Below are 12,193 nucleotides of genomic sequence, written 5' to 3'. Positions count from 1 at the left end.
CAGAAATATTTGCCTTCCTATTTGACAGGTACCTGGCAAAAAGTAGGTCTTTCATGTCCCATGAGTTCCCCTTCTATATAATGCCCACTCCCCACTATGAGCCCAGCCCCAGCAGGCATCTCTCATATGCTTACCACACAGTCTGCACTCCGCTTGGTAAATGAGCGTTGAGCAGAGGAGAGCACAGAAAGGGCCTATATGAGAACGGTAAAAACACTGCACCCTTCCCCAGCTACATAGCCACCCACTCTTTCCTCCACACCCCTACACTACACCCCACCCCTGTGCTACAGAGAGGCAGAGAAAACAGCACATGGGCCTGTCACCTCCTCAGAAAGAAGAACTGTCTCACCTCCTCCTAATCTTTACTACACGGCTTCCTTTTTTGCCTGGAGTAATTTAAAGCAAATGCCAGACTTCATACCAGTTTCCTTCTACCAGCTTTTTACAACTGGCGAGCCAACAAAAAATTAAGTCTAAATGTTCTAAGACCTCCATTGCATGCAAAGAAATAACTTACTCCCCTGGCATCTAGAATTAGCTATGTACCACCCCTGGAAGAATTGAGAACGTAGACCCTCAAATTCTCTATACTATGAGACACACGCACACAGACAGACACACACATGCAAACACACACATATACACACACACCAGGTTCTGCCAGAGAATATATGAATATATATAATAATTAAATATGACCACAATGCCATTATCCCCTAATCTCCAATCCACTTTTAAATTTTTACCAATTCTCTCAATAATGCCTTTTACACTAACCTGCTCGAAAGAGGATCCAATCAAGGACGGCACAGTTTGTTTGGATGATATGCCATTTTCAATTCTTTCCTATCTGTAATAGTTCCTTGCTCCCTTATGTTTTCTCTTCCATGACATATATTTGTTGAGAAAACTGTCATTTCTCCTGTGGAATGGCTTATGTTCTGAGCCTGGCCCATGACTTCTTCACGGTGGCATTCAATGTTCTCCTCTTTGCTCTGTGTTTTCTTAAACTGAGTGTTAGATTTCAAGGCTTGCTGAGATTTGGTGGTTTCAAATTCAATGTTTCTCCCAGGTTTTTTTTTAATATATACATATATGCAATATATATATGTGTATATATAAAACATATTATGTATATATATAACATATATGTACGTATAAAACTTATGTATATATAGAAAACATATGTTTACATAGAAAAATACATATATATAAAAACATGTTTATGTAGAAAACATATATATACTCAAAAGGATCTAAGTCTTGGCAGTCTAAGGGAGTTGGAGGTGAGGAAATGAACAGGGAAGGCTGAGTTCTACTTTGTGGTGGCCCCAGGGCCTGTGAGAAAACATACACCAATACTCATCGGATAGGTTCATTCATTCAGCAAATGCTGACTGCCTACTGTGAACCAGACTGCAGATACAGCAGTAGAGAAACAAGCCAGAAATCCCTAACCCCTCCAGCACTCACCCTCTAGTGAGGATAAATAAACGAGGCAAACAACATAAATTATGTGGTGCTTTGCAAGGAGATAACTGATACGCAGACAGTTAAAGTAGGGAAGAGGGATAGGGACAGCTTGGGTGGGTGAGGTGGAGATTTAAATCAGATGGTCAGAGAAAGCCTCACTGAGAAGACATTTGAGCAAAAGTTGGAAGGAGATGTAAACCAAAAACAAAATCCTGGGCAGACCGCAGTGACTCATGCCTGTAATCCCAGCAGTTTAGGAGGCAGAGGCAGATGGATCACCTGAGGTCGGGAGTTCAAGACCAGCCTGACCAACATGGAGAAAACTCATCTCTACTAAAAATACAAAATTAGACAGGTGTGGTGGCGGGCACCTATAATCCCAGCTACTTGGGAGGCTGAGGCAGGAGAATCTCTTGAACCCGGGAGGCGGAGGTTGCAGTGAGCCGAGATCGTGCCATTGCAGTGCAGGCTGGGCAACAAGAGCAAAGCTCCATCTCAAAAAAATAAAATAAAATAAAATAAAATCCTAAGCCCCCCACCAACCAAGTGAATGGACTCCTATTTGGCCACAGGCATCCCCAAGAAACCTGAAAAATGGAATTCTCAGCCATGATCAGAAGAGAAGTTACACCCTCATCATATCCATCCCTTTGGGGTTTAGGCATCACTGACCAGCATTCAAGTTAGAATAGAGATCATAAGACTGACAAAACAGACCGTTTGTGGCAAGAAGATACCAAATGATACACAATACCTGAGGCCATGAAAGCCCAAGATTCAGTCATACCCTATAAGCAGTAAAGTCTCGTTAAATGGGGGTTTTTAATTAACCCAGTATACTGCAGCTTAATTTCCAACCTGACTCTGGTATAGTATCACATGACAGATCACTGACTCTGAAGGAAATTAAAATATTTTACCCCCAAATACATTTTTTTGACATACTTGGAAATGGCTGCCACAGAACCTTCAGACTGCAAAGCCATCTTTGGTGAGGGAAACCTGCATCTCTAGAGAATCTATATTAATGCCTTCCCTTGCTAGGTCTTTCCCAGATCTAGGAGAAATTAACTGAGCATCAGACAACTAAAGGTCTGAGAAGAGACAATCACTGTGCACCCTGAGGGCTGCTATCTATGAGGCTTCAACCACCCAGCGAAGGACCTTGGCCCTCACAGCCTCCTTATCTTAACTCAGATACTTCTTCCTGCAGACTTCAAGTCAGTAGACAATAGCTTAACTCTCTCAGCTACTGTCAGATAGAGTCCCTAAAATGCACCTATGACTTGTAAGGTGCCCTCAGCCCTCCCCAAACCCTCAACCCCAAACTCCTGTGTAGGGAAAAACTCTCTCTAACCATCTTTTCTCTGTTCTCGAACCACAAAATCAACACAGAAGATGACTTATGTGACCGTATGTATGGGACTCTTTTCCCCCACACACCAAGCAGCAACACCAGCTTGGTGTCCTCCAATTCAGTTCCAATACTATCTACCTGGAAATAGTGTCAGATCCCACAGATTGAGGGCTTAGGGTCCAAGACATCCCCTGCTCCACCAGTGACAAGTCCAGGCCTCCAGAACGTCTGATCAACCAGCTTCAATTGGGGTTCCCCCTCTCTGTGGGTTCAATTAATTTGCTGGAGCAGCTCATAGAACTCAGAGAAATGCCTACTTACATTTACTGGTTTATGACAAAGGATGCTGCAGAGCATACAGATGAAGAGATGCGTAGAGCAAGGCATGCGGGAAGGGAGGCAGAGCTTCCATGCTCTCCCTGGTTGTGCAGCCCTCCAGGAACCTCCTCCAGTTCAGCTATCGGAAAGCTCACCAAACCCTGTCTTGGGTTTTTATAGAAGCTTCTTGACGTCAGCACGCCTTCCCCCAGGCTATAGGGTGGGAGCCTCTCATTGGAAGGTTTTTTTTTCTAAACAGAGTCTCGCTCTGTTGCCCAGGTTGGAATGCAATGGCACAATCTTGGTTCACTGCAACCTCCACCTCCCGGGTTCAACCAATTCTTCCTGCCTCAGCCTCCGAGTAGCTGGGATTACAAGTGCCCACCATCACACCCGGATAATTTTTCTGTTTTTAGGAGAGACAGGATTTCACCATGTCGGTCAGGCTGGTCTTGAACTCCTGACTTCAAGTGATCCACCCACCTCGGCCTCCCAAACGGCTGGGTTTACAAGCATGAGCTACTGCGCCCAGCCTCGTGGGAAGTTCTTAAGGCCCACAGTCAGGCCAGGAAACATTAGAATCGTGCCTTGGGGCAAGGGAAAGGAAGGCAGGAGAGAGATTGTTTCTTGAGGACTGCCCTAGAAGCCTAAAAACCCCAACATTATAGCAAGACTGTAGCACGGGGAATGGGGTTATGACCCAGGAACCATGTATGAAAACCAATACATACATCAGAATACCACGCCCCTCCCCCACTTTCAGGGGTCTCATATGTTTTTAGCAGAACTAACAATTACTTTCCAGGTATTGATTTCCATCTTTGCCTGTAATGCCTGTCTCCCTAAAATCTATAAAACCGCACGGGGACCCAACCACCTCAGCACCACTTACTCAAGGCTTCTTGGGTTTGTGCTTTCTGTAGGCTACAGTAACTCATTATGGCCTCAGGATAAACTTCTCTAAAATATTTTACAGATTTTTGGCTTTTCTGTTAACAGAGATGAGGGAGACAACCATGGAGATTTCTGAGAAAAGAGGGTTGCAGGCAGAGGAAACAGCAAGACACCTACACAGGGGCAGCCAGATCACGTGGGGCCTTACACAGGTGTAGGAATTTTAACTTTCATCTGAGTAAGACTTGGCTGATATATGTTTGAAAAGCATCACGAATGCTGCCCTGAGAATCAACTGTGAAAAGCAGTAGGTCCTGAAAGGTGAAAAGAAGACCTTTGCAATAATCCAGGTGAGAACGGCGCAGGGTCCCAGTCCTGAGCTCCTGCTGGGTGCTAACATCTTATAGCTGTTACCAAACTTAATCCTTACCACCACCCTGTGTGGTAGGGTATTAACAATCCCCTTTTTTAAACAAAGAAATTGAAACTCGGGGAGTTTAAGTCATTCGCTCAAGATGTCATTGTAAATGGTCAAACCAGGGTGTGACCAGATTATTCTAACCGACAGACAAAGGACAAACGGGTCATGCCTTTCATCCTATGTCCCTCTACTCAGGCCTTTCCAAGGGCTACTGCAAACCTCTCTGCTTTACCACATCAACTACAGTTGCTAATCATTATACTGACCTCCTGGTGACACCTATTTACTCTGCCCTGATCTTCATCTCCTTCATCTTCAATGCGCAAACCTCACCCTCATCTGGACCTTAGAACCCAAACTTTCTGCTTAGACTTAGAGCGTTTGACACCCTGCTGTCCCCAGAGGGCACCTCCACTAGCCATAGTGCCTCCGAGAGGGGCTCCATGTGTCCTGGCCACCAGAAACCCTCTCTCATTTCTCTAAGAGCTTAGATTCTTAATGTGTGTCACCTGATCTGTCACTTAATGCCCTTTCCTCATATCAGGTATAGCTAGCTGCCCCATCAAAAGTTTGCTCCTTCTGCCATATGGAGTCATTGCTGTAAATTACTGCCCAGAGAGGGACTGCATTTTACACATACACAAACACACACAGCATGTAGACGGATCATTTTACTAGTCACTGGCAAAGAACTGTGAGCAAAAATAACATTTGTCACTTCTGGGCCAAGATAGTTAAGAGTTCATTTGCTCTAGCAGCTAGCATTAACCTGTAGAGCTACTCACTAGATACTTTCTGAATATTTATTTCTACGGTCTAAAAACATCATTAGAATGTTCAGCTATAGATTTTTCGTATCTCCTCATCCCAATATTTCACAAGCCCAGTGAAATAACAGACGCACACCCTGACTGAATCAAGGCCAAGAGCACCTAAATTCTTCCACATCAAATAATACCTCTTGTATTTTTCCCCCGACATGATTCCAAGATTTTGAAAGATGTTGTCAACTAACTTTAATTTAAAATTTGCATTCTTGTTTGTCATCAAATGAACAAAGACACTCTTGCCAATCAGAGGTTCTGAAGGGCATGAGATTGTCATGCCATGACTACCACAGTCAGTTGATAAAAGTCTAGCAGAAAACAAAGAAACTTGATTTTGCTGGCTACGCAGGTTTGCTGTGGTGAACATGCTTCTCCCATCTGGCTTTTTGAGATACTCAAGTGTCTGGAGACCCTGGACAAGGGACTCTGGTTTGTGTAGCCTACAATCATAATTTTTTGATTACAGCCATAGACACAATTCTTGCTTAGCATACCCCCTCTGATGGCTAATACTGAGTGTCAACTTGATTGGATTGAAGGATGCAAAGTATTGATCCTGGGTGTGTTTGTGAGGGTGTTGCCAAAGGAGATTAAAATTTGAGTCAGTGAGCTAGGAAAGGTAGACCTACCCTTAATCTGGGTGGGCACCATCTAATCAGCTGCTAGTGCAGCCAGAATAAAAAGCAGGCAGAAGAATGTGAAAAAACTAGACTGGCTTAGCTTCCCAGGCTACATCTTTCTCCCATGCTGGATGCTTCCTGCCCTTGAACGTCGGACTCCAAGTTCTTCAGCTTTGGGACTTGGACTGGCTTCCCTGCTTCTTAGCCTGTAGATGGACTGTTGTGGGACCTCACCTAGTGATCGCATGAGTCAATACTCCTTAATAAACTCCCTCTTATGTATAACACCTATCATGTTAGTTCTGTCTCTCTAAAGGACTCTGACTAATTTACCTCCCAAAAAAACAAGTTCTACAGGTTGGCTAGACACAGAAGGGTGCTTAGGAAAACTACCCCCAACAGCCCCCAACTAGGCAGAATAAAGGCATTCTATGTTTCTCCAGAAGAATCTGGTTTCAAGTGTTTAGAAATCAGGAGAAAAACAATGTAAAACCACAATTTTCCTGGACTGCTGGATCAAACAGATACCAGCCCGCCTCTCCGTCTCAGCACTCACCAGGCAAAGGCAGGGCAGCAGTTACTTCAGAAACCTGCCTCCCCCGAGACACAGCAGCAGAGCTGTCAAAGATGGGCAGAGAATCAGGCTGCCCAGAATTCTCACACGCTAAATTGCAAAGGAGAACCAAATGGCAATAAAACAGGAGGCAAAGATTTCTACTGAAATACCACAGATTAAGGATTTGCTCTGAAATCCTACTAACGTGGGTCTGACAACCTTTTCAGACTCCATTTTAACTGTGTCTTTAGTGAGAACGACGTCTACTCATGTCTTCTTAAACATCATTTCCTCAAGGAATTCCAGGGCTGGGGATGGTGCCAGGCAGCCGTTCTTCCCATCCATGGCCATCGTAGTTTTAGTTTTACCAATATCAGCAGGAGGAAGTCTGGGCCAGTGTTCCTTGACATTTTCTAATTGCCAGAATCACTGAAGTGCAACTACCTCTCCTTAAAGTCACCAAGGCAACAACTGTTTAACTCTCTCATCAAAACAAACATATATTTGCTAGAACCAGTCCAAGGCCAAATGGGCCCCCTGCAAAGACAAAGGCGAAGGGAACGTGGAGGAGAAAACAGTTGTTCCAGTCTATCCTGAGAGCTTCAAGGCCCTTGGCGAAACCCTCCCCTGCCCTCTCAACCCCTAATCTCATAGCCATAAAGATTGAGTAGCATAGGTGAAGGAAACCACTTAGAACGTCGTTGCTCTACCTTGCCTGAGCATTAATATCACCTAGGAAGCATTTTCAAAATACAGATGCCTGATATTATCCTCAGTAGCTTCTGAGTTAATTGATCTGGACCAATAAACAACAAAAGAGTTTTGAAGAATGTGAAAGTTCACAAGAGGGTGGCCTTGGCTAGAATGAGAGAGAGACCAGGCCTTTCCTGGGAAGGGAGGAGCAACACCAGTTCAGCCTAGAGTGAACACAGTTAGTGAGCCAACACATGACTCAAGCATTTAAAGTGTCCAGTTCACCCAGACTCCTCCACACCCAGAAGTCTGCTGCCCGATAACAGCCCATAGTTACTGAGGAAATGGCAGGGCCACTCCTTCAATCCAGGCCCCCAGGAATTTCAGGCTACACTGTGGTCATCAACTCTGTCCTGCTGGACTCAAAGGGGATCACCTCCTCTGTAGAATTCACATTGATTAGTAGGCCAAGGTGAGTCAGCACTGCTGGAAAAGAGCTCAGAGCCCTTGCATCAAGGTGGGCCTTTCACTTCTCCCTCCTCCCCACATGGTGATCTAGTCCTGTCTTTGGTCACCAAATGAAGAGGCAGCAACATGGCTGCGGATCAAGCTGTTGGGCAAAGAGACTGCTACACTCCGAGCAATCCCAGGCAAAGGCCAGAACTCGGCTTCTGACTTTGGCCCATGTCTTTGCCTCCTGGGAGGCAGGGGCTAGTTTTCTGGGACATTTGCTTCCCTCCTCACCACACATGAAGAACGTTTTATATCTGTACTTTCTGGGTGCTTAATGGAGCACGTTGACCAATGTTTGGGCATTTGTCTCTGGGGGGCAGATCCACAAAAGTCATCGCTCAATGGTTCATCTCAAACCCAAACTGCCTCCCCGCATTACTCTTTTGCTTCAGTGTAGGGCCCCAAAGGCAGCCCCAGCTCCAGCCCATGTCCCTGGAGGAAGCTTCTCAGACCCTCCAGTGAGGAGTTCTCTACCAGTGTAGACTTCTACTCACACCCTTGACATGCTCACACACTCTCCTGCACTCCTGCACGCTTCTGCAGGTCCTGCGTGTGGGAATCTTGTTTTCCCAATCAGAAAAGTAAGATTATATCCCTTTTCTGTCTCCTTTTTAGCACTGCCAAGCACAGGAGATACAAGTGGTGCTTGATGAACAGAATGTCTGGCTGGCATCCACTGCAGGGGCTGTGGTGTATGTTGGGGTGGAAGACGGTTAGTTTGTAAACAAGAAAATGGTTTTAGAGAGGAAATGAAATCATCGACAAACATGAATCACCCACTGGGTCTGTGACTCCATGCAGAAAGAAAGGAAGAGAGGAAAGTGATTGTGACTGCCTCCTGGGGGGTTCACACGTGCCAGGCACTGTGCCAGCCCTGGACATCCAACAGCTCATTCAATCTCACCACAGTCCTCCAAGGCCAGCACCATGTTATCCTTTTCATCTCACAGATAAGCAAGCCGAATCTCAAAGAAGTGAAAGGATTTTTGCTAATAAATGGCAGGGCCAACGTTTGAACCCAGAACTGTCTGAATCCAAGACTTTTTTGTTTTTTTCCTGAGACGAGTTGTCACTCTGTCACTCAGACTGGAGTGCAGCGGCTCAATCACAGCTCATTGCTGCCTCGACATCCCAGGCTCAATCAATTCTCCAACTTCAGCCTCCCGAGTAGCTGGGAACTCCAGGCACGCACCATCATACCCAGCTAATTTTTGTATATTCTGTAGAAACATGGTTTCACCACATTGCCCAGGCTGGTCTTGAACTCCTGGGCTCAAGCAGTCTGCCCACCTCAGCCTCCCAAAGGGCTGGGATTACAGGCATGAGCCGCTGCACCCAGGAAAAACTGCACTCATGCCTATACTAAGACAATCATCTTGTTTGACTTGTGACTCTTTCAGCCACAGCCATGCCCACCTAACCCTGGAAGCAAAGGATTTCAGTGAACAAGGAAGGTCCCAAGCCCAGAGCACACTTAGGATGCTGGACACTTTGCATTTTATCTCATTGAATCCTCCAGCAGCCCTGGATCATTGCTAATATTACAATTGACCCTTGGCATTTATAGAATCAACATTTGGGATTTTTACTTTTTAGAGCAACTCTAAAGACCCTAGACACAAAACAGCCTGAGTCTGCTGAGGAGTAATTACAAAGTGTGTGCAGTAAGAAGCTGACAAGGGCCAGTCCCTTCTTATGTAAGAGAGCTCACACTCAGGCTGGAACCCACGGTGCAGGGGACACTGTACCCTCCATGTATTAGGAAGTGACAGAAATAACTGTTGGCTTGTGAATTATAGCTCCCAGAGAAACAAAAGTGCTAGTCCATGTTAAGGAGAGTTTACACTCAGTGATGAATTGGAAATTCCTACTGCCTTTTATTTATGGAAACCATAAGGAACAGAAATCACTTGGATTTTCAATTTGGCTTGGTTGCACTTAATGGTATAAGGGGGAGTTATGTGCCCGGTGGTGTGTACATGATTTTGTCATCTGTCAAGCAAGAAAAAAATGCTTCCTCTTAGGCTACTGTACACAGTAAATGAGATCCTGGCCACAATGACCATAAGGATGTTGATCTGAAAATTGGCAAGGATCTCAGGAAAAATCACTCACGAATATCAACATTCTGACACACTGTGTCAACATTTTATAGATGAAGGAACCGCAGCTGGGAGAGGCCGGATGAACTGCCCAGGAATGTATGGCTATCATGCCAGTGCACTTCCTGCCCCACAACCCGAAAGCAAGTCCTCCAAAAAGCTCCAACTCCTGCATGCTGACCAAGCACAGAATGTGACTTAGGAAGATGGAGATGGAAGAGGGAGACCCAAAGAAGGAAGAGGGCTGCCCCCGCTCCCCACACCCCACCCCAGTGCTGGCCTGGGAAAGGCAGAGCCGTGAACTTGCCTGTTTTGACTACATTGTCCAGGCCAATCAATTCAATCAAGAGGCTGGTAACTGGGAGCTCAGAGCAGTGGGCCCAGAAAAAACTAAAGGGGACCAAGGACCAAGACCGAGAAGGGGAAAGTCCCTCAGACAAGGCTCAGTTTGGAAGAATGGTGCTAAATTTCATTTGAACCAAGGCTTGGTGTCAGATAAATCTAGATGTGGATCCCAGCTTTATTATTAATCAGCCTGCAATTTTGGGCAAATTACAAAACAGTTGGGGTCTCAGTTTCCTCATCTGTAAAATGTGTATACAACCACCTGCTTCACAGGACTGCAGTGAGGGTTAGAAGTAAGGACTGTGCAGTGCCTGGCACATGCCAGGTGCTTAATAAATGGAAGCTGGTAAGCCTAGGCCTGGCAGGAAGCAGGGGAGGAAGGACCGAAGGCTGGGGCCCAGCTTGACTGCTGTTGGGTGTAGAAGGTCTTCATTTTCAAGGATGAGGTGAAATTTCTGGGAGTGTCATGAATCGGTATTTACCTTTGGCTAAACACGTGGCCTTGATGTTCATCTCAACAAAACCAGTATTTGCAGCTGGGTGCGGTGGCTCATGCCTATAATCCCAGCACTTTGGGAGGCCAAGGAGGGTGGATCACCTGAGGTCGGGAGTTAGAGACCAGCCTGGCCAACATGGTGAAACCCCGTCTCTACTAAAAATACAAAAATTAGCCAGGTGTGGTGGCACATGCCTGTTGTCCTAGCTACTCAGGAGGCTGAGGCATGAGAATCGCTTGAACCCCGGAGGTGGAGGTTACCGTGAGCCGAGATTGCGCCATTGCACTCCAGGCTGGGTGACAAAGAAAGACCCTGTCTCAAAAACAAAAACAAACACAGAACAAAACAATATTTACCCCTTTTAGTGTTAACTGTTTCAAACACTGCTCCACAGCAAAGAGAATAGGAATGTGGGACCTTCACGGGAGGTAGGTCAAGGGGTTCTCACTGTGAAGACTGAACTAATAGAAAAAGCCTGAAACTGGGGCACAGATGTGAGGTCCTCCGACTCTCCAACCAAATAACTGTGTGTCCTCAGAAAAGTCACTTATCCTCTCTGAGTTTCTGTTTCCTCACGAGCAAAAAAAAAAAAAAAAAGACTTAATAGTCCACATTTCACAGAGTTGTGGCAAAGCGCAAGGAAGTAAGATGGGAGGAGCCTTTAAACTGCAGAGGAAATGTCTGTTATTTTAAGTCTCTTTAGACAGTGCGGTTACCTCATCACTTCTATAGAGCCATCGGAAATAGGCTTATATATTAAGTATGCTGCCATTTTAAAGAAGAAAAAGGAACAGTGTTCAAGAAACACTTAAGACACGAAAGATCTCCTCCACTTATGAACTGAAGTAATTGTAACTGGTACAGAATCATTTCTGTGTGATCATCAAGATGAAAACACAACATTGTTAAATTCTCCCCAAGCCCTTCCACCTCACCCCTGCCAGCCCTCTGCAGCCCCCACCTGGTGGAGGAGGTTTGCTTTCATTTCCACAGAGCAGGCACTCACCACCGAAACAGGAAACGCTGGTCAACACGACTCCTCACAATGAAGCCTGCTGACTTCTCTGGATTTTCCCTCCATTTGGAAAATAGGTCAAATTTACTGCACCTCTCACTCTCATGCTTAGACCTCTTGCACTGAAATGTGCTCAGGGAAGAAAATGCAAGATCGGTGAGATGGTCTTGGAGAGAAACCATGGGCAGGCTGGCAGCCCTACAGCCTGGCACCCAGTCTTGATTTCAGGAGAAATGCCTCTGTGCCCAATCGGCAGCACCCTTGCTCATGGCTGAGAGAGTGTGGTGGGGTTTTCTGGCCTCATCTGTGAGCCTGGGCCCAGGAGGACTACTTGCTTGGGGTTCAAATAACCTAAAAAGTGCACCCTTTTCTCCCACCAATCAAAATGCAGTAAATACAGGCCAGGCGCAGTGGCTCAAGCCTGTAATTTCAGCACTTTGGGATGCCAAGGTGGGCAGATCACTTGAGGTCAGGAGTTCGAGACCAGCCTGACCAACATGGTGAAACCCCATCTCTACTAAAAATATAAAAATTAGCTGGCTGTCATGGTGGGCACCTG

The 12,193-nt window shown here is 45.8% G+C and overlaps 1 protein-coding gene across 12 annotated transcripts in view; it reads right to left on the bottom strand.

Annotated features, from left to right (window-relative positions):
• ST6GAL1 (ST6 beta-galactoside alpha-2,6-sialyltransferase 1) overlaps positions 1-12,193 on the bottom strand; it is a 132,058-nt gene that overhangs the window by 71,198 nt on the left and 48,667 nt on the right. The window contains exon 1 of one of the 12 annotated variants that reach the window (XM_017549564.2): positions 135-255. The exons of the other annotated variants lie outside the window; for them this stretch is intronic. The gene's annotated coding sequence lies outside the window, so the exon portion shown is untranslated. Of the gene's footprint in view, positions 1-134; positions 256-12,193 lie in introns of those variants that run through there. 12 annotated transcript variants of the gene reach the window in all.

Source organism: Cebus imitator, unplaced genomic scaffold (genome assembly GCF_001604975.1).
Source record: "Cebus imitator isolate Cc_AM_T3 unplaced genomic scaffold, Cebus_imitator-1.0 Scaffold220, whole genome shotgun sequence".
Taxonomy (NCBI): Eukaryota; Metazoa; Chordata; class Mammalia; order Primates; family Cebidae; genus Cebus; species Cebus imitator.
Note: the sequence above shows the minus strand (reverse complement) of the source record. Positions and strands in the feature narration are given on the sequence as shown.